This window comes from Amblyraja radiata, chromosome 13 (assembly GCF_010909765.2).
Source record: "Amblyraja radiata isolate CabotCenter1 chromosome 13, sAmbRad1.1.pri, whole genome shotgun sequence".
NCBI lineage: Eukaryota > Metazoa > Chordata > Chondrichthyes > Rajiformes > Rajidae > Amblyraja > Amblyraja radiata.
Window position 1 is genome coordinate 42,147,957 of NC_045968.1, and position 19,375 is coordinate 42,167,331.

At 43.3% G+C, this 19,375-nt stretch overlaps 1 pseudogene; it reads left to right on the forward strand.

The window, feature by feature from the left end:
- LOC116979494 overlaps positions 1-17,081 on the forward strand; it is a 33,434-nt pseudogene extending 16,353 nt beyond the window's left edge.
- Positions 17,082-19,375: the final 2,294 nt, after the last annotated feature.

The following is a 19,375-nucleotide window of genomic DNA, read 5'->3' on the forward strand; positions in this document are numbered from 1 at the left end:
ATTTTAACCCACAAAAATGAAAATAGTGTGCAAACATGCAATCTAATTAATCACAGATCCTTCGTAAGCCATAGTTAACTAGAGCAGCACAACAACAACAATGACGCATTCAGGATCGCAGCTGATCGCAGCTTGCATTGGCCTGAGACAAATAAGGCGAGGACTATAGGGGCTGTCCCACTGCGGCGACCTAATCTGCGAGTTTAGACGAGTTTGCCCTCAACTTAAAATTGGAGCATGGTCGACACGTGGTCCTAGGAGGTCCTATGGGGTCACTGGAACTCTCTTTCATGCTCGAGGGAAGTTCCAGAATACTCGTGGCCTCAGCTAGGCCGCGGAAAAATTTTCAGCTTGTTGAAACATTTTCCGCGAGTAAAATTTGGTCGGCATGGTTCTTTTTAACTCGTAATGCAGTGGAGTGGGGTTGCTATTTAGTTACAGGCAGTCGAGGGCAGCCGTTGGCAATCTCCTTCACTGACCGGGCATTTTGATTGGCTCATTGGAGTTTTCAGGACCAAGGAAAACTGACCGGTAGGTAAAATGCCCGCTAAACTTTATTATACTTCTAAAAAGTGTCTCCACTCCTTCTACCCCACCTTCTCCCCCCCCCCCCTTCTCTCCTCTTCTCTCCCCTTCTCTCTCCTTCTCTCCCCCTCTCTCCCCTTCTCTCTCCTTCTCCCCCCCCCCCCCTCCCTCCGCACTCTATATAGGACTTACTGTACACTGTGGCAGCCGTTTGTCTTCCTCTTCATCGCGGGTGTGAATTACAGACAGTGCTCCCCCGTTTTCCCTGGCCCCCGCCTTTGTGATGTGTTTGTGTGTGTGGGGTCGGTCGATCCAGCTCGTGGTTTCAACGCGGACTGTCGATCTAGCTCGAGGTTTTCCAGGCGAGTGCCCTCGAGCTTGAAGGTCGAAGGCATTCTTCTTAACTCGCGGATTAGGCCGCTGCAGTGGGACATAAGATTGCTATTGTGACCAACGGCCAGTATCATAAATACATTAAAAGTAATATTGATGCACAAACTTGCCTCAGTAAATATCAGTGCTGCTTATATGGAGCTGGTGGTGAGTTGATGTTGAATCGGCCACATTTTGACACTATAAATTGTAAGCGCCTGGGCTTTACCAGGAAGAATGGTTTGGAGGGAATATGTGTTTAATTTATGTAGGAAAGAACTGCAGATGCTAGTTTAAATCAAAGGTAGACACAAAATGCCGGAGTAACTCAGCGGGACAGGCAGCATCTCTGGAGAGAAGGAATGGGTGACGTTTCAGGTCGAGACCCTTCTTCAGTGTACAGTTGGCTATTGGGTCAACCTTTCTAGGTCCACATGTAATGACCTGACACCCATCAGGGATTTGAAAACATTTTGAATTGTACATCGACACAGTCTTGGCCTTCAGGACTGGAGGATAGGAAGATCAAGATTTAAAAAAAATCTCATTCATGTTTCAGATTACAACCATTTGAATTATTTACAGATGACACTATTTGCTACCCTGCATTATATTTGCAAGTTTTCTCAAAATCATTAGGAAGACACAAAATATATAAACACACTGCAGATGCAATGGGTTTACTTGGATACATATGGAAAAAATTACTGGTGCAAAATATTAATAAAGTATTCACGTATTTCAAATGCCATGCATGGATTTCAAATGGCTGCTGAAAACTATCTTATTTCAATGTTTGATTTAAGAAGCACCACTTTCCTACAGATGCTGGTTGACTTGTGAACAGCTGAATTGAATCATTTGACTTTGACATGTGGCTGCGGAAAGCCACACCATTTTCATTTCATACAGGCATTTGTAGTGCAAATGAGGAGCGTCCTCTCGTAAAACGATGGCATGGAGATCAAAAGAATCAATCCCTGCTATAAAGCTCAAATCATTCCGGAGAAATGTTTTTGATTATGCTTAATGATGTAATCAACAGAGTGAGAGGCTTATAGGCAAGGCCTGCTGGAAGATTACCATTGTAGCATCACACGGTGCTCTCTCTGCCACAGAGAAAGGTAACATGAACAGAAAAGGAACAGAAATGTATATTAAGCAAGTTAAGCGTGTGCAAGTTCACAGGGTACTCATAAAGATACCAATGCAGTACGATTATTGTCAGAAGTAGATAGATAGATAGAAAATGCTTTATCAAAGGGATGAGATTTCAAAACTCCATATCAAAGCCAAAAAAAAGAGGAACATAACATAAACACAGGGAGAAAGAATTACGTGCCCATTTGATTCATAGTTTATAAAAGGCAAATCGATGATTTTCACCCCTCTGAGAGATGAAAGAATGGATCATCTGGATGTCAGTCTTCACCCCTGGAGCTCCTCTGATGCATTTTAAATTTAGCTGATTTTCTTTATAAAAGTCATCAAAAAGCCTAGCTCCTGGAAGTAGACAGATCTTAAATTTTCTCCTGTGATTGTAATTGACAGCCACAAGCATTTGAAAGAGAGCAGAAAAAAAACAATTTAATTTTTTCGGTGATTACACTATAGCATGATTTGGTAACATCATAAAACTAAGAGCTGATTTAAAAAAAAAAAGAGGCAGTAATTCCTACTCTGGGGGATAGGTGTACCATAACCCTGTAGTTGTGATACCAGTTTGAAGCTTCAAGCTAATTTTATGAAGTGCTTCGAAGATAATCATTCATAGCTGTGCTCTACAGCCAATTAGAATTTCAGATTGCAGCAATCCTACAGGCAAACCACTTTGAAGAAAGCAAAGAAAGGACATTTCTGTAGGCACATCACAGAAGAAGCTTGCCTTCAAAAATAAATCCTAAAAAGCAATAAGGGTTTCACAACCAACGGTTATTATTTTTTGACATATTGAAAATGTATTGTCTGCCGAGTGTTGTTTGACTGACCATTGATTTCACAACAATACTCAATTATTTAGATTGCGGTCAGTTGCAAGATTTGAATAGACAGCAGCAGCCTTAGAGTGTTATCATAGATTTAAGAATAAATTCCATTTAGAATTCATTCCAGCATCCATTCAAGTGTTTTAGTGAAACAGATGGCAGTAAAGCATGAGCATGTCAGATCCAAATAAGCTTTCGCTTTAGTTTCTACATCTTTACATCTTTCGTTGGTGCGAGCTAAAATGCTGATTTACAAAAATAATTTCCCACCACCAACATATGCTAGTTACACCAATGGCTGGAAATGTGCATCTTTTAAATATACACTCCTTGACTAGAGAAAGATCAAAGTCAAGAGTGCTTTATTGTCATGTGCCCCAGATAGAACAATGACATTCTTACTTGCAGCAGCACAACAGAATATGTAAACATAGTACTCTGTAAACAATATAATAAACAAGAACAAAAAGTTCAGTCCAATCTAAGTGTGTGTATATACATATGAACACATATACATGGGATTTCCATTTTATGTATGAAAATCCTGAATGTATTAGCCATTACGCAATGTAATTCCATTTGTTCCATGTGGTCATTTCCTCTTGAACCAAATACTCAACTGGCCAATTATTTGTTCCTGCAAATCAGTTTTAGTATGGAAAACCGCAAGTTAACACATAAGCCAAAAGTTGTCGTTCTGAATTCTGACATGCCGATCTGAATCTAAATCCTGACAGGTAGAAATGTAAAGAACATAGCTTGCATTTGGAGCCATATTTATAGTGTCATACAACACGGAAACAGGACCTTTGGCCCAGCTCGTCCATGCCAACCAAGTTGCCCATTTAAGCTAATCCCATTTTCTTTTGTTCGGCCCGTGTCCTTATCAACCTTTCCTAACAATGGTGCACATGTTGAGCAGGTCATTGATCTAAATGTTTACTGTTTCGATCTTCTTGGATGCAGTCTGACTTGATGAACATGTACAGCAGTTTCTGTTTCATTTCAGAGTTCCAGATTGCAGTGTCAGAGAGCAAAGAGTCATACAACGTGGAAATAGGCCCTTTGGCTCAACTTACCCACACCGACTAACATGTCCCATCTACACTAGTCTATAGCCCTCTAAACATATCCTGTCCATGTACCTGTCAAATTGTATCTTAAACTGGCTCCAAATCCACACTCAGCAAAATCAATAACCCCACTCTCACCATCGACGGCACCACTGTCTCCCCATCTCCCCAGGCCCGCAACCTTGGCGTGATCTTTGATTCTACCCTCTCCCTTGAGCCTCACATCCGCCATGTCATTAAAACCTCCTTCTTTCATCTCCGCAACATCGCCAAACTCAGACCCTCTCTCACACCGCCTGCTGCTGAAAGACTCATCCATGCCTTCATCTCCTCCCGACTGGACTATTGCAACTCACTTCTCCTTGGCATCAGCTCCACCTACATCAACTGACTCCAACTGGTCCAGAACGCAGCCGCCCGACTCATCACCCACACCAAATCCTGGCATCACATCACTCCAGTCCTCAAAAAAAATTCACTGGCTTCCCATCTCCCACCGGATCACCTACAAAATCCTGGTCCTCACCTACAAAGCCCTCCACCATCTGGCCCCCCCATATCTCACTGACCTCCTCTCCCCCTACCAACCCTCACGGTCCCTCAGATCCACATCAGCCGGTCTCCTCTCCATCCACAAGTCCAACCTCCGCAGTTTTGGGGACAGAACCTTCTCCAGGGCAGCTCCCAGGCTCTGGAACTCCCTCCCCCAACTGATCCGCAATTCCGTGTCCCTCACCATCTTCCAGTCCCGCCTCAAGACCCATCTCTTCACCTCTGCCTATCCTTAGCCCCACGTCCCCGTCCCTTTTCATCTGTGCATTAATTGCCTCATACTGTGTTTTGTATTGAATTCTGTCTTTACTTTGTGTACTAGTCATGTCTCTACTATTTATTTCATTCCCCTTACATGTTTTTCCTCTACATGCTCAATTTTTGTAAGGTGTCCTTGAGACTCTTGAAAGGCGCCCATAAATAAAATGTATTATTATTATTATTATTATTATTAAACATTGTGAAAGTATCAGCCTCAATTACCTCCTTCGGTAGCTCGTTCCATAAATTCCTATTCAGTCTTTCCCTTCTTTACCCTCCAATCTTCAAGTGTTTTGTTTTTGCACTCATATGCCATTTGTATGGTATAGCAATGTTACAAAATTTTGAGATTTTAAAAATCAAGTCTGCAATTTATCCCATCAGATAAAGCATAAAAATAAGTTTAATTTGACACCTAATTCACTTTCATATCTCAAGTATTTAAAAAGTTATTGCCATTTTCATACTGGGAAATGAGCATCTTGTTCTCTAATTTCAGACTTCAATTACTAGATCTAAACATCTATCCATTTCTTAATAAATGATTAACATTTTTAAATAGCCTAAATGTCCAAATAATATTCACAAATAATTCACAATAAAACATGATTTTTAAATCTCATTTACATTAATTTGTAGGCCAAATGGAAGGAATTTAGTGTTCAATTGCTGTAAATTAAAGTCCATTTAAATCAGCTTTCTAGTGGGATCCTGTGAACGCGCTGGTTTAGAACGTTCACATTGCGGTAGATTTGTGCCCTCAAATGCCCAGAAAAATACTGCGGGATATAATGGGCCCAAAATGAGCTAGTCGCAATATTAAACTTTGTATAAAGGGATCTTTAGAAGCCCTTTTTAATGTAAAAATATACAGCCTACCTTCTGCTATTTGCTTTATGAGACCCTGCGGTTGCTGGTGTTCGCGGGTTTAGAGGTTGATTTTTAAACTAATATAACTATTATACGTGGCCTTTAAAACTAATAATAGCTTTTGCGACGAGGTCTTCCAGCGATTTTTCGTTAATAATTAACTAGGCTGAACATCTTCGATTTGAACAGCCTAGAGAAAATCGCGTTTTAAACCTGCCCCCCTCTAAACGGCGCCAAAATCGCGCACACCCGCAGCGACAGATTTTCAGCGACGCTTCAGGTAGGCTTTGCAACATACCTATATGGTACTTTGGAACAGGACAGCATTTGAACAGGCCCTTTGGCCCACCATCTTACTGTAGAAAATGTCTCAAGATTGTTTTAAGGAAAGTTATCAAACACATTTTGCCATGAAGCTAGGTGAATTATGCAGACTTGGAAATCTGAGAGGTAGTGTCAGGAAGATGCATAGCCTTGGTCGGCATGCAGCTGATGAAGGGCCCACAGAGATGGGATGATCAAACTTTGAGACTCACCAGAGGTCACTGAAAGTTATAATGTACCACAGCAGGGACAGCAAATAGTTGCAGATCTGGAGGAGTTACAAATCAGTCTGAAGAAGGGTCCGATGCAAAACGTCACCTTTCCATGTTCTGCCAAGATGGTGTCTGATCTGCTGAGCTATTCCAGCATCTTGTGTCTTTCTTTGGTAGAAAAGATTGATAGAAACATGGAAAATAGGTGCGGGAGTAAGCCATTTAGCCCTTCGAGTCAGCACCGCCATTCAATATGATCATGGCTGATCATCCAAAATCAATACCTTGTTCCGGCTTTTTCCCCATATCCCTTGATTCCCTTAGCCCTATTTCATGAAAACATCCAGCGAGTTGGCCTCCGTTGCCTTCTGTGGCATAGAATTCCACAGATTCACAACTCTCTGAGTGAAAATATTTTCTTCAGCACAGTCCTAAATGGCCTACCCCTTATTTTTAAACTGTGACCCCTGGTTCTGGACTCCCCCAACATCAGGAAAAATGTTCCTGCATCTATCCTGTCCAATCCTCTAAGAATATTATATGTTTCTATAAGATCCACTCTCATCCTAAATTCCAGCGAATACAAACCCAGTTGACCCATTATTTTATCATATGTCAGTTCCTCCATCCCTAGAAATAATCTGGTGGACCTACACTGCACTCCCTCAATAGCAATAATGTCCTTCCTCAAATTAGGAGACCAAGATTGCACGCAATACTCCAGGTGCGGTCACACCAGGGCCCTGTACAACTGCAGTAGGGCATTCTTGCTCCTAAACTCAAATCCTCTCGCAATGAAGGCCAACATGCTTTCTTCACTGCCTTCTGTACCTGCATGATTACTTTCAGTGACTGATGTATAAGCACACCCAGGACTCGTTACACCTAATCTGACACCATTCAGATAATAATCTGCCTTCCTGTTCTTGCCACCAAAGTGGATAACCTCACATTTATCCACATTATACTGCATCTGCCATGCTTCTGCCCACTCACCCAAGTTATCCAGTCACCCTGCAGCCTCACAGCATCCTCCTTGCAGCTCACACTGCCACCCAGCTTTGTGTCATCCGCAAACCTAGAGATGTTGCATTTGACTCCGTCGTCTAAATCGTTAATGTATATTGTAAACAACTGGGGCCCCAGCACCGAGCCTTGCGGCACCCCATTAGTCACTGCATGCCATTCTGAAAAGGACCCGTTAATTCCTGCTCTTTGCTTCCTGTTTGCCAACCAGTTCTCTATCCATGTCAATACCTTACACCCAATACCATGTACTCTAATTTTGCACATTAATCTCTTGTGTAGGACCTTGTCAAAGGCATTTTGAAAGTCCAAATAAACCACATCCACTGACTCTCTCATATCCATTCTACTTGTTACAGCCTCAAAAAATTCCAAAAGATTAGTCAAGCATGATTTCCCCATCATAAATCCATGCTGACTTTGACCGATCCCATCACTGATTTCCCTGCACGGGCTTTAAAAAATGACCATAAGACTTTTGAAACAATTTTGATCTTTGTTTTTATTACACCTCCTTGTGATTGAACTTCCTGGAGAATATTAAGGCAACCAGTAATAAATAATTACGTTGGAAGTGAAATTCTGACACACATGGCTAATGGCATGGTGGCACAATGGTACATTTGCTGCCTTACAGCACCAGAGACCCAGGTTTGATCCTGACTATGGGTGCCGTCTGTACAGAGGTTGTATGTTCTTCCCGTGAGCACGTGGGCTTTCTCCGGGTAACTCCAGTTTCCTTCCACATTCCAATGATGTGCAGGTTTGCCCGTTAATTTACTTTGGTAAAGATTGTAAATTGTCCCCATTGGGTAGGATGGTGTATGGGGATCGCTGGCCTACGTGGATAGGGTGGGCTGAAGGGTTTGTTTCTGTGCTGTATCTCTAAGCTAAACTAATTCACAGTAAAGATCATCTGCCTCACTCTAACAGTGCTTAAGACCAATGTCTACGGACAGATGTGAAAATCAGGGTGTGATTGTGTAAGCAAATCAACTAACTTAATGGCGGTTATTTTCTGAGTGGCAAATGTCCTGCTCTTGCTAGTTTCAACAAAAAACACAGTTTAACGGAGCAACAGTTACTGCTGTGCCCTGTGTTTGATCTGGGCCTCTTGCGCTGTCCGTGTTTGCTCGTTCTCCCGCTGACCAAGCAGGTTTCCTCCTGGTGCTCTGATTTCCTTTCACATCATAAGGATGTTGATAGGTCAATGTGCTGCTGCAAACTACCTCTACTGTAAGTCAGTGGTGAAAGAATCAAAATGGGATGCTGGTGCGTACATGAGAGAAAGTTGCAGAGCTACAGAGGAATAAAATGTGGGCCTGATGGGATGGGATGGGATGGGATGCTGCTGTTGATTCAATGAGCCAAATGTCTTCTTCTGCATTGTGTAAGTACTTAATGACAAACTTATTCTTGATCATGTGCATTAATCCTAATTGTAATTGTACCCACCTCTATCACTTAATCTGGCAGCTTGTTCTATATACTGTGTGTCAACGTCGCCCCTTAGGTCCCTTTTAAATCTATCCCTGTTCACCTTAAGCCTATGCTCTCTAATTTAAAAAAACCCTACCCCGGTGAAAAGACTGTGGTTATTTACCTCATGATTTTATAAAGCAATGGATGGTCTCCTACAGATTCTAAAAATAGCCACAACCAGCTATAAAAATAAGACCAAGCCTATAAGGTTTTGTTTTTTAATTTAGAGATACAGTGTGGAAACAGGCCCTTCAGCTCACTGAGTCCGCACTGACCAGCGATCCCCACACATTAACACTTCCCTACTCACACTAGGGTCAATTTACATTTATACCAAGTCAATTAATCTGCAAACCTGTATGCCTTTGGAGTGTGGGAGGAAAGAAAATCTCGGAGAAAACCCATGCTGTCACGAGAAGAACGTACAAACTCCGTAAAGACAGTACCTGTGGTCGGGATCGAACCCGTGTCTCTGGTGCTTCAGCGCTGTAAGGCAGCAACTCTACTGCTGTGCCACCGTATAAGTTCTACCCTGGCTTGTCTGACAAAAATGGAACACCTCACAATTAACTGCATTAAACTGAATCTGCCTGACCTGGGCCCATTGATCAAATTACAGTTGTAATCTTAGATAACCTTCTTTACTGTCCATTATACCAACAATTTTTGTGTAATTTGTAACTTTACAAACAATGGCACTTCCAAAATACAGCTCAGTGAGTCAGTATTAAAGCCTGATCTGCCTCGAGGCATTAGTATCTCCCCTTAAGTAACATTGCTGCGTATGTGGATTAAATCTGCTTTCACTGGTTTTAATGGAGCTGTATTTTGGAAGTGGTGTACATATTTATATTAATGATTTGGATGTGAATGTCAGTGGATTGGTTCGTAACTATTCACTTTGCACATTCTCCCTACGTGATTACCTCCGCCTCCAGGTGATCCGGATTCCCCTTACATCCGAAAGACGTGCAGGTTTGTATTATTAGTTGGCCACTGTAAATTGGCCCTGATGTGTAGAGAGTGGATGCAAAAGTGGAATAACATAGAAGCAGTGTGAATATGTAGAGTTGGCTTCAGTCTCTTTGAGAACTGTTCTCTACCAGCAGCACAGTAAGGTGAAATGACAAGCAAGTCCGGGTGGGGGTCGGGGTCAGAGGGGGGCAGGGAAGTGGACGGAAGTTGAGGTGAGGACCTGTGGGGTGATGGCGGTCTGAAGAATCTGAAAAAGGTTCTCAACCCAAAATGTCACCTATTTCCTTTTTCCAGAGATGCTTCTTGACCCGCTGAGTTACTTCAGTATTTTGTGCCTATATTCAAAATGACTAGCAACATCTTTTACCAGGAAGGTGATAAGATGACATTGTCTCAACAAATGGGCCTGTCCCACCAAAAACTTACGGCATAAATCTTGGGCGGTAAACGTACACACAGAGCAAGTTTGCATTTCTTCCACGATTTGCGTCCTTAAAACTAAATGGTGTGGCCTTGTTTATTTCAGTGCGGCACGATTACAAATCTACTTAAATTTGTCCCAATATTATTCAGCCTCAGGCACACTTGTGAGTTTAAGAGTTCTTTTGTGACAAATCGGCATCAAATACCATCGCTTCATTTGGAAAATTGCAGTGAATGCTGGATCACATTCTCTCAGGAAACCCCACTAAAAGTTTTTTCGCACTTCTAACCTGGTATTGCAACCTTCTCCCCCATCTCCCACTCAAAACCACTCCACGATGACTCAGTCCCTGAAACCCCCTCTCGCAATCTCGCAATCCGTACACCTTTCAACCACTCCATCTCCGCAACCAAGTAATACCCAAGGTCCAAATGTAGAACATGGAGGCAGTACTTCCTCAGTGGCTACACATAACCTCCACACCACTTCCACTGTCCACCTCTTTCTTGAACAGCAACTCCCACTTCCATGCATGTGTGCTTTCTCGCCTCTTGCATCAATGGAGTGGGACCACGTCAAATTGTTGGTGATATTTCCATCAAGGAAATTGAAGTTCTCGACTATCTCCTTCAGCACCATTAACACAGATATGAATATGTACTCCACCCAGTCTCCTCAAGTCGATGACCAAATTCTTCATTTTACTGATATTGAGGGAGATTTTATTGTCTTGACATTTAAAGTAGAGACTCACAACTACAGTGATCATTGATGGTCTGTAAGACCCACTGTGGTTTCCATGGGTTAGTATAACACATATAGTGAGAAAAAGTCCCCAGTTGACCAGATTCATTCCACACAAGTAAATGTTATTATGATATTATGCCAATTCATATTTTAAAGTGAGGGGGGGGGGTGGAAGATTTAATAGGAACCAGAGGGGTAACCTTTCCTCACAAAGGATGGTGGGTGTATGGAATGAGCTGCCGGAGGAGATAGTTGAGGCAGGTAGTATCATAACGTTTAAGAAACATTTGGACAGGTACATGGATAGGACAGTTTTAGAGGGAGATGAGGCAAACACAGACAGGTGGGACAAGTGTAGATGGGACATCTTGGTTGGTATGGGCAAGTTGGGCTAAAGGGCCTGTTTCCACACTAAATGAATCTATGACTCTAATATCAGTTCAGTTTAGTTTATTGTCACGCATACCAAGGTACAGTGAAAAGTTTTATATCAGCTCTCGTGGAAATCATCCATTTTCTCCACTCTCATATTCAAAACACTAAATCTGTTTCTGAACTTAGAAGTGTGGGGGAAGATACTGCAGTCTGGGACTGCTAGGATCAGCTGTATTTTCCTTGTTCTAATTAAATGCGTACAAAAACATATGGCGCCTCACTTGATAGAGGCTGCATGTAAAATGAGCTTCAGGATTTTACCATCTGTATATGACTTATCCACCAACCCTTAAAGTCCTCAAGCCAATGACTGAAAATATGCTTTAAAGTTTGGCTCCTGTAGTGATGTGGTGGAGTGGGATCATTAAGCAGAGGAAGAAGGGGATAAACTCATCCTACAATGAAGATGTTGATCCAGGAAGTAATTATTTAAGCATTCATAAGGACCAGATTGATACAAACTTAATATTGAGTGGTCTGATGTTATCAGAATGGTTATTACAAATTACTGTTAAAGTAGGTATTTGGATGTACAAATTAAAATCTGGAAAGCTAATAATAATTTAAATTAGTTTAGTTCAGCTTAGCTTAGTTTAGTTCAGTTTAGTTTAGTTTATTGTTGTGTTCCGAGGTACAGGAAAAGTTTTTGTTGTGTGCTAATAGCCCTGTCCCACGGTACGAGTTCATTCCAAGAGCTCTCCCGAGTTTAAAAAAAAATCAAACTCGTGGTAAGCACGGAGAATGAACGTAGCGGGTACGTCGGAGCTTGGGGACGTCTCTTAGCGCTAACGGCAGGTACTCGGGAAGACTCGCTAACGGCAGGTAAGCACGGGAAGACTGGTGAAGATTTTTCAACATAATGAAAAATGTCCACGAGAGCCCCGAGTACCGACGAGTGGCCATTACCGTAAATCTCCGAGTTCGAATCAGAGCAAACTCGGGAGAACTCTTGGAATGAACTTGTACCGTGGGACAGGGGTTTAACCAGTCGGTGGAAAGGCAATACATGATTACAATTAATCAATTTACAGTGTATAGACACATGATAAAGGGAATAACATGAATGATGTTTAGTGCAAGATAATGTCCACTCATGTCCAATTAGAAATAGTCCGATGGTCTCCAATGAGATAGATGGCAACTCAGGACTATTCTCTAGTTGGTGGTAAGATGGCTCATTTGCCGGATGAGAGTTGGGAAGAAACTGTCTCTGATTCTGGAGGTGTGCCTTTTTACACTTCTATACCTCTTGCATGATGGAAGAGGGGAGAAGAGGGAGTATCCCGGGTGCAACTTGTCCTTAATTAGTCTGGTGGCCTTGCCGAGACAGTTAATTTAAACTATCTTTTAAGTTGTCATCTATTCTGCAGGCATTATCAAGTATGATGTGGCAACCGATGTACAACGGTACCATTCTCAACCTTTGACCAAATGTGAGTGTAAGACCCACTTTAAAATGGAGCACGCGATTTAAAGCTAAGTTTCTTTTCTCCCTTTTCCAATTTTGATGAAAGGACTTCAAACAATGTTTGTCTTTCTGCAGATGCTGGCTAATCAAATGAATGTTACTGTTTTTATTTCAGAATTCCAGCAACTGCAGATTTGTTTGATTTTCAGGTTGTTCAGTTGATATTATATTTTTGCTTGTGAGAGCTTGCTATGTACAAATTGGCTGGCATTTTTCTAAATGCCCATAGAGATTACTTCTTACTAATTGTAAAGTATTGAGACATTTAGAGGTCATGTCTGGATAACTGTAACTCCTACAAATTCATGAATACGAACATAGGTGATTCTGTGCTGCAAATTGTCATGAACAATTTAAAGGGGGAAGGAGAAAGATTGGAGCCCTTGAACGGATTGGAATGACGTTAATTGGAAATGCATCTTGCTAATGAATTAAATCCTATGTTTGTGAATGTTTGTTAAGAAAAATGAGACTGCTAGGATGCTTTGTGTAATGAACATATAGATGAAGTTGGTGGAATATGAATAATAGTCATAGTCATATATTGTGAAAACAGGCATTTCAGCCCAACTTTGCCATGCCGACCAACATGCTCCATCTATATGGGTCCCAACTGCCTGTGTTCGGCCCATCTCCCTCCAAACCTATCCTATCCATGTTCCTGTCTAACTGCTTCTTAAACATTGCAATAGTACCTGCCACAACTACCTCCTCTGGCAGCTCGTTCCATACACCCATCTCCCTTTGTGTGAAAAAGTTAGCCCTCATGTTCCTATTAAATATTTCCCCTTTCACCTTAAGCCTATGTCCTCTAGTTCACAAGTTAGACACTAAGCGATGGAAGAAGGGGTAAGTTCATGAACAACATTTCTCAAGAAATTGGAGAAATTTAGATTAGGAAATGGTCAGGGAGCCAATCATGTGGTTCTGAAGAACCCCCATGGGAAGAAAATCAGTGGCTGTATTCAGTTTAGATATTATTAAGTAGAATGCATCATCCAATAATATTCCCTCAATTTTACTCCTCAATAGTTCTTGGAATTGGGTTTGCCAAGTTATTTCAGAGTTTTTTTTTAATATGTTGCAAAGCTTTCTTATGCAAGATATTTAGCTGCCAAAGCAACAACAACATACAGTTTCATCTAATTATCAACAATATTTTCTTCTTTAGCAGATCTAATCAGATTTGCTTTCATTCAAGGAAAGACACAAAATGGTGGAGTATCTCAGTGGGTCAGGCAGCTTCCCTGGAGAACATGGATAGGTGATGTTTCGTGACAGAACCCTTCTTCGGAATGATTGCAGTGTGTGAGAAAGGCAAAGCTTAGCAGATCATGGTTCTTTTGGTCATGGGGTTACTTCTGAAGCCTGTGTGGGACCTCCATGTCACATGTGTGGCAGGAAGTGTTAGATGAGCCAATGGAACGGATAACTTGGACAATCTCTTTTCATTTTGGAGATACGGTGCAGAAACAGGCTCTTCGGCCCACCGAGTTCCCGTGAACCAGCGATCACCACCCATAAATTAGCACTATCCTACACACCAGGGACAATTTTTTTAACAATTTAACTGAAGCCATTTAACCTACAAACCTGTACATCTTTGGAGTGTGGGTGCACCTGGTGAAGACCCGAGGTCATGGTGAGACTCCATAAACTCCATACAGACAGAACCCGGGCCTCTGGTGCTATAAGGCAGCAATTCTACCGCTGCACCCTGTGCCATCCAAGGAAAGATGCCTAGTTGAGCAGTGCTTGCTCCTGGACTCAGTGACAGCCTCCTTGCCCTTGTTCCGCATGTACTTACCCTCTAGAATGGGCTCATGAGTGTAAGGGCTGTAAATGGAGATGGCAGCATTGAAATGGGAGGAGAAAGAGTTCAGGTCCTTCGTGTGACCAGGATGTGCTCCAAATAATAGCAATACCCATGCAGAGCATGCAAATAAATATGATCTGCAACAGTTCTAAGCCTAAACTGGCGAGAGATAGACAGAAAATACTGGAGTAACTCAGCGAGGCAGGCAGCATCCCTGGAGAGAAGGAATGGGTGACATTTTGGATCGAGACTCGAGACCGGTCTGAAGAAGGGTCTCGACCTGAAACGTCACCCATTCCTTCTCCCCAGAGATGCTGCCTGTCCAGCTGAGTTACTCCAGCATTTTGTGTCTATCTTCAGCTTAAACCAGCTTCTGCTGTTTTTCCTACACTAAACTGACAGGATTCCTCTCAGACCAGGAGCCCCAACCCCTAGACTTTTATACAGATGGATTTGAAATAAAATATGTATGATAGGGTTTAATTAATTTGTAGGTAGGTCACAGCTGAAGCAGTCTAACTATGAAGAAAAACTCGCTCACGTGCAAGCGGATTCAAAGAAAGTATAAAAAGAAACTGGATCAAAGACTCGAGCACAGCCTGTGGCCTCCTCATTATTCTCTGGAACAGAGCAGTGACGTTAGAGTCAGAACAACGCCAGGCCCAAGTTCTTCAAAGGCAGGAGGATGAAGAAAAAATTAGGCGAGAGATTGAATTTAGAAGGTGTGCTGCAAGATAGTCAGTAAAATGATTCCATGATACAGCTGGATGGGTTCAATACAATGAGATTGAATGGTTAATTTACTTCAATGCTGGAGCATCCAGGTGCCTAACTGTGAGAAAGAGGGAATATTCAACGGAGATAGTGACTTTTTTTTTCATATCCTCCATTTAAAGCAGCTCTGTAATCGGGCTGATATCGTAACCCACAGCATAGTAAAAGAGAACATGAAGGAGAAGTATCCCTGGCCTGTAAAACAAGATACCTATAGCTCTTATACATATCACGATCCACTCTGGATTTTGCACAGTTTTCAAACACACTGGCTAATATGCTCAATCAAAATCACCGTTTCTTTGTCCACAATCTGTTATACGAGAATTTTGGCCGAAGCAATCTGTGACCCATAGCGTTGTGGCCACAGCGCTATGTTTAAATTCCCACGCGCTAAGCTGACAGCGCTCTGTTTAAACCTTTGCTCGACAAACCGGCAGAGCTGTAGCGCTGTGTGTATTGATATGCGCGCCAAGTCTGTAGCAATGTGTATTGCTTTACGCGCCATTCTGCGGCTGATAGTGCTTTGTTCCTAAAGGGGGGGCTCGCTCGGATGCAGTCCCCTGACATTGGTTATAGTTTGAATTTGGGAGCAGCGCTATTGGCCAGGACTTACTGGCAATTATTTAAACAGCTGATTTCTTACCTGTATAAAGGCAGGTGCCAGGAAGCCATAAGTTAGTTTATGTACGAGAGGGGTTCACCGACAGGCTGAGTCACGAGCGCTGCGGACGGAGGCAGAGAGAGAGAGAGAGAGAGAGAGAGAGAGAGAGAGAGAGAGAGAGAGGGGTGTGCTGCTGTAAAACGGACCCCTCACATACCAAGACAAGAATTGTTTTGTTCTCTCTTGCCAATAAAATTGATTTGTAACTGAACAGACGAGTGAGCCTTTTTCTGTTCTACTGGTCAGATCCTTGAACCTGTTCCCTTGTAACATTTGGCATACTCGGTAGGATCTGACGAATAGAATAAAAAATGTTCGGCAAAATGAAATAGCAAACGAGAAATAGCAAACCAAGCACCCCCGCAACAAGCTGCTGCCCTCGGTGCAGGGGAGCCCGCAGCAGGCCATGCTGCAGGCAGGAAAGAACGTCGAGTCTTCAAGCTCCTCTAACGCTTATAACGGGTCACAAGGGAGAAGTTTATTGTTGTAAATTTCACCTGAATGGATCAACACTGGCATCTGCAGGATTTGATCGACTCGTCTTGTTTTGGAATTTATATGGCGACTGCGATAATTATGCTACATTGAAAGGTCACAGTGGAGCAGTGATGGAATTGCATTATAACATGGGTGGCAGCATGCTTTTTCCAGCATCAACAGACAACACTGTAGCAGTGTGGGACAGTGAAACGGGTGAAAGAATCAAGAGACTTAAAGGTCACATATCTTTTGTGAATTCATGATATCCAGCCCGACAAGGACCACAGTTGGTCTGTACAGGAAGCAACGACGAAACAGTGAAGCTATGGGACATTTGGAAGAAGGCTGCAATCCATACGTTTCAAAATACGGACCAAGCTATCAGATTATCTCTGGTGGTATTGATGACGACATTAAGGTTTGGGACTTCTGACAAAACAAGTTCATTTATGCCATGCGTGGTCATACAGACTCGGTGACTGGTTTGACCCTGAGTGGGGTAAAAGAGAACATCACCAACTTCATTGACCACATCCAGGAAACCAGGAGGATGGTGGCCATTCGGGATGTTTGGAGGCTGGTGCACTACAGTAGTGCACTGGGGAATGACCATTGAGACAATCTTGTTGGCCTTGGTTGTGTGGATTGGTATCAAGTCCGCGTGGACTTTACTACAGCTTGTGGGTTGGATGTAACGAGGTAACGCCTGCGGGCCGGATGTGACGGTAACCAGACTGATCGAGGGGTGGAATGTTATACGAGAATTTTGCCCGAACAGTCTGTGACCCACAGCGCTGTGGTCATAGCGCTATGTTTAAAGCCCATAGAACTGCAGCCAGGTGCGCTATATTTAAACCCCATTGCGCTGCAGACAACAGCTCTTTGTTTAAATCCCCATGCACTAAGCCAACAGCATTATGTTTAAACCTTTGTGCTCCACACCGGCAGCGCTGTGTGTATTGCCTGTACGTGCCAAGTGTGTAGCGCTGTGTGTATTGCCTGTACGTGCCAAGTGTGTAGCGCTGTGTGTATTGATTTGCTCGCCAAGTCTGTAGCTCTGTGTATTGCTTTACATGCCAGTCTGTGGCTGATGGTGCTTTGTTCCCAAAGGGAGGGGAGGGGGGGGGGGGGGGGTCTCACTCGGATGCAGTCCCCTGCCATTGGTTATAGTTTGAATTTGGGAGCAGCGCTATTGGCCAGGACTTACCAGCGGTTATTTCAACAGCTGATTTCTTACCTGTATAAAACCAGACGCCAGTAAGCCATGTTAGTTTATGTACGAGAGGGGTTCACCGACAGGCTGGGTCGCGATCAGGGTTGCCACTATTTCTCTTCGCTGGCCCCTTCCCCCACATCCACAGGAGATGTAACACTAGGGACATATACAAGGGCGGTACGGTGGCACAGCAGTGTACTTGCTGCCTTACAGCACCAGGAACCTGGGTTTCTATCCTGACTGTGGGTGCTGTCTGGATTGAGTTTGTACGTTCTCCCCGTGACCTGTGTGAGATTTCCCCAGGAGCTTCGGTTTCCTCCCACACTCCAAAGACGTACAGGTTTGTAGGTTAATTGGCTTGGTTAAATTGTCCCTAGTGTGTGTATGGTAGTGTTGGTGTGCGGGGATCGCTGGTCGGCGCGGACTCGGTGGGCCGAAGGGCCTGATTCCATGCTGTATTTTGAAACTAAAAACTAAATGAAACATCCTTTCTCACTTCTATTCGTGGGCCCCAGCAGCATTCCAGGTGAGACAGCAGTTCATGTGAACCTCTTCCAATCTCGTCTACTGTGTTTAGTGCACACACGTGGCCTCCTTCACGTCATCGAGACCAAGCATAAACTGAGCAATCATTCTGCCTAACACTTGCACTCGGTCCGCCAAGGTCCGCTGGATCTCCTGGTTGCTAACCATTTTACCTCCCCTTCCCCCATTCCCATACTGACCTATCTGTCCAATGCCACATGGGCGGGGGCATATGCAAACTGGAAGATCAACACCTCATATTCTGCTTTGGTAACTTAAAACCTAACAGTATGACCATTGAATTCTCCAATTTCCAGTAATAGGCCAAATCCCACCCCACCGGCCTTTCTTCTGTCCCCCGCTCTCACACTGGCGCACACACATTTTCCCCACTATTTCCCACCACCCACATCACCCTGCTCCTTTCCTCTCCCCCATAAGCTCATATCCCATCTCCGTGACCCACATTTCCCCTTTAACCACCCCCCTGAACTTTCCCTCCCCCCTGAACTCTTTCACCAATATTCCTTCCTCCATCTTTCCATTTCACTCATCCTCCTCTCCCATAAGCCAAACTTGCCCAACAATGTCCCAGGTACACTAGTTCCACTTGCCCGCGCTTGGTCCGTATCCCTCCAAACCTGTCCTATCCATGTACCTTCTTCTTCTTTCGTGCGGCGTGCACAGCCTAAAGTTGTTGGACAACTTGTTATATTTGATCTTCTGTTTGCGCACGTCGAGTTGATTGCATTAGTCGAAACAGGGCGGTCCACGTGAAGGTTGTAATCTTCCACCCCATCCATGTACCTGTCTAACTGTTTCTTAAACAATGGGATAGTCCAGCCTCAAATACCTCCTCTGGCAGCTTGTTCCATACACCCACCACCCTTTGTGTGAAAAGACTCTGAGCATCTACCTGATCTATTCCTCTCATGATTTTGTATACATCTATAAGATGTCCCCTCATCCTCCTGTGCTCCATGGAATAGAGACGCAGCCAACTCAAACTCTCCCTATAGCTCACACCCTCTAGTCTTGACAACATCCTCATAAATCTTTTCTGAACCCTTTCAAGCTTGACAATATCTTTCCTATAACATGGTGCCCAGAACTGAACACAATATTCCAAATGCAGTCTCACCAACGTCTTATACAACTGCAACATGACC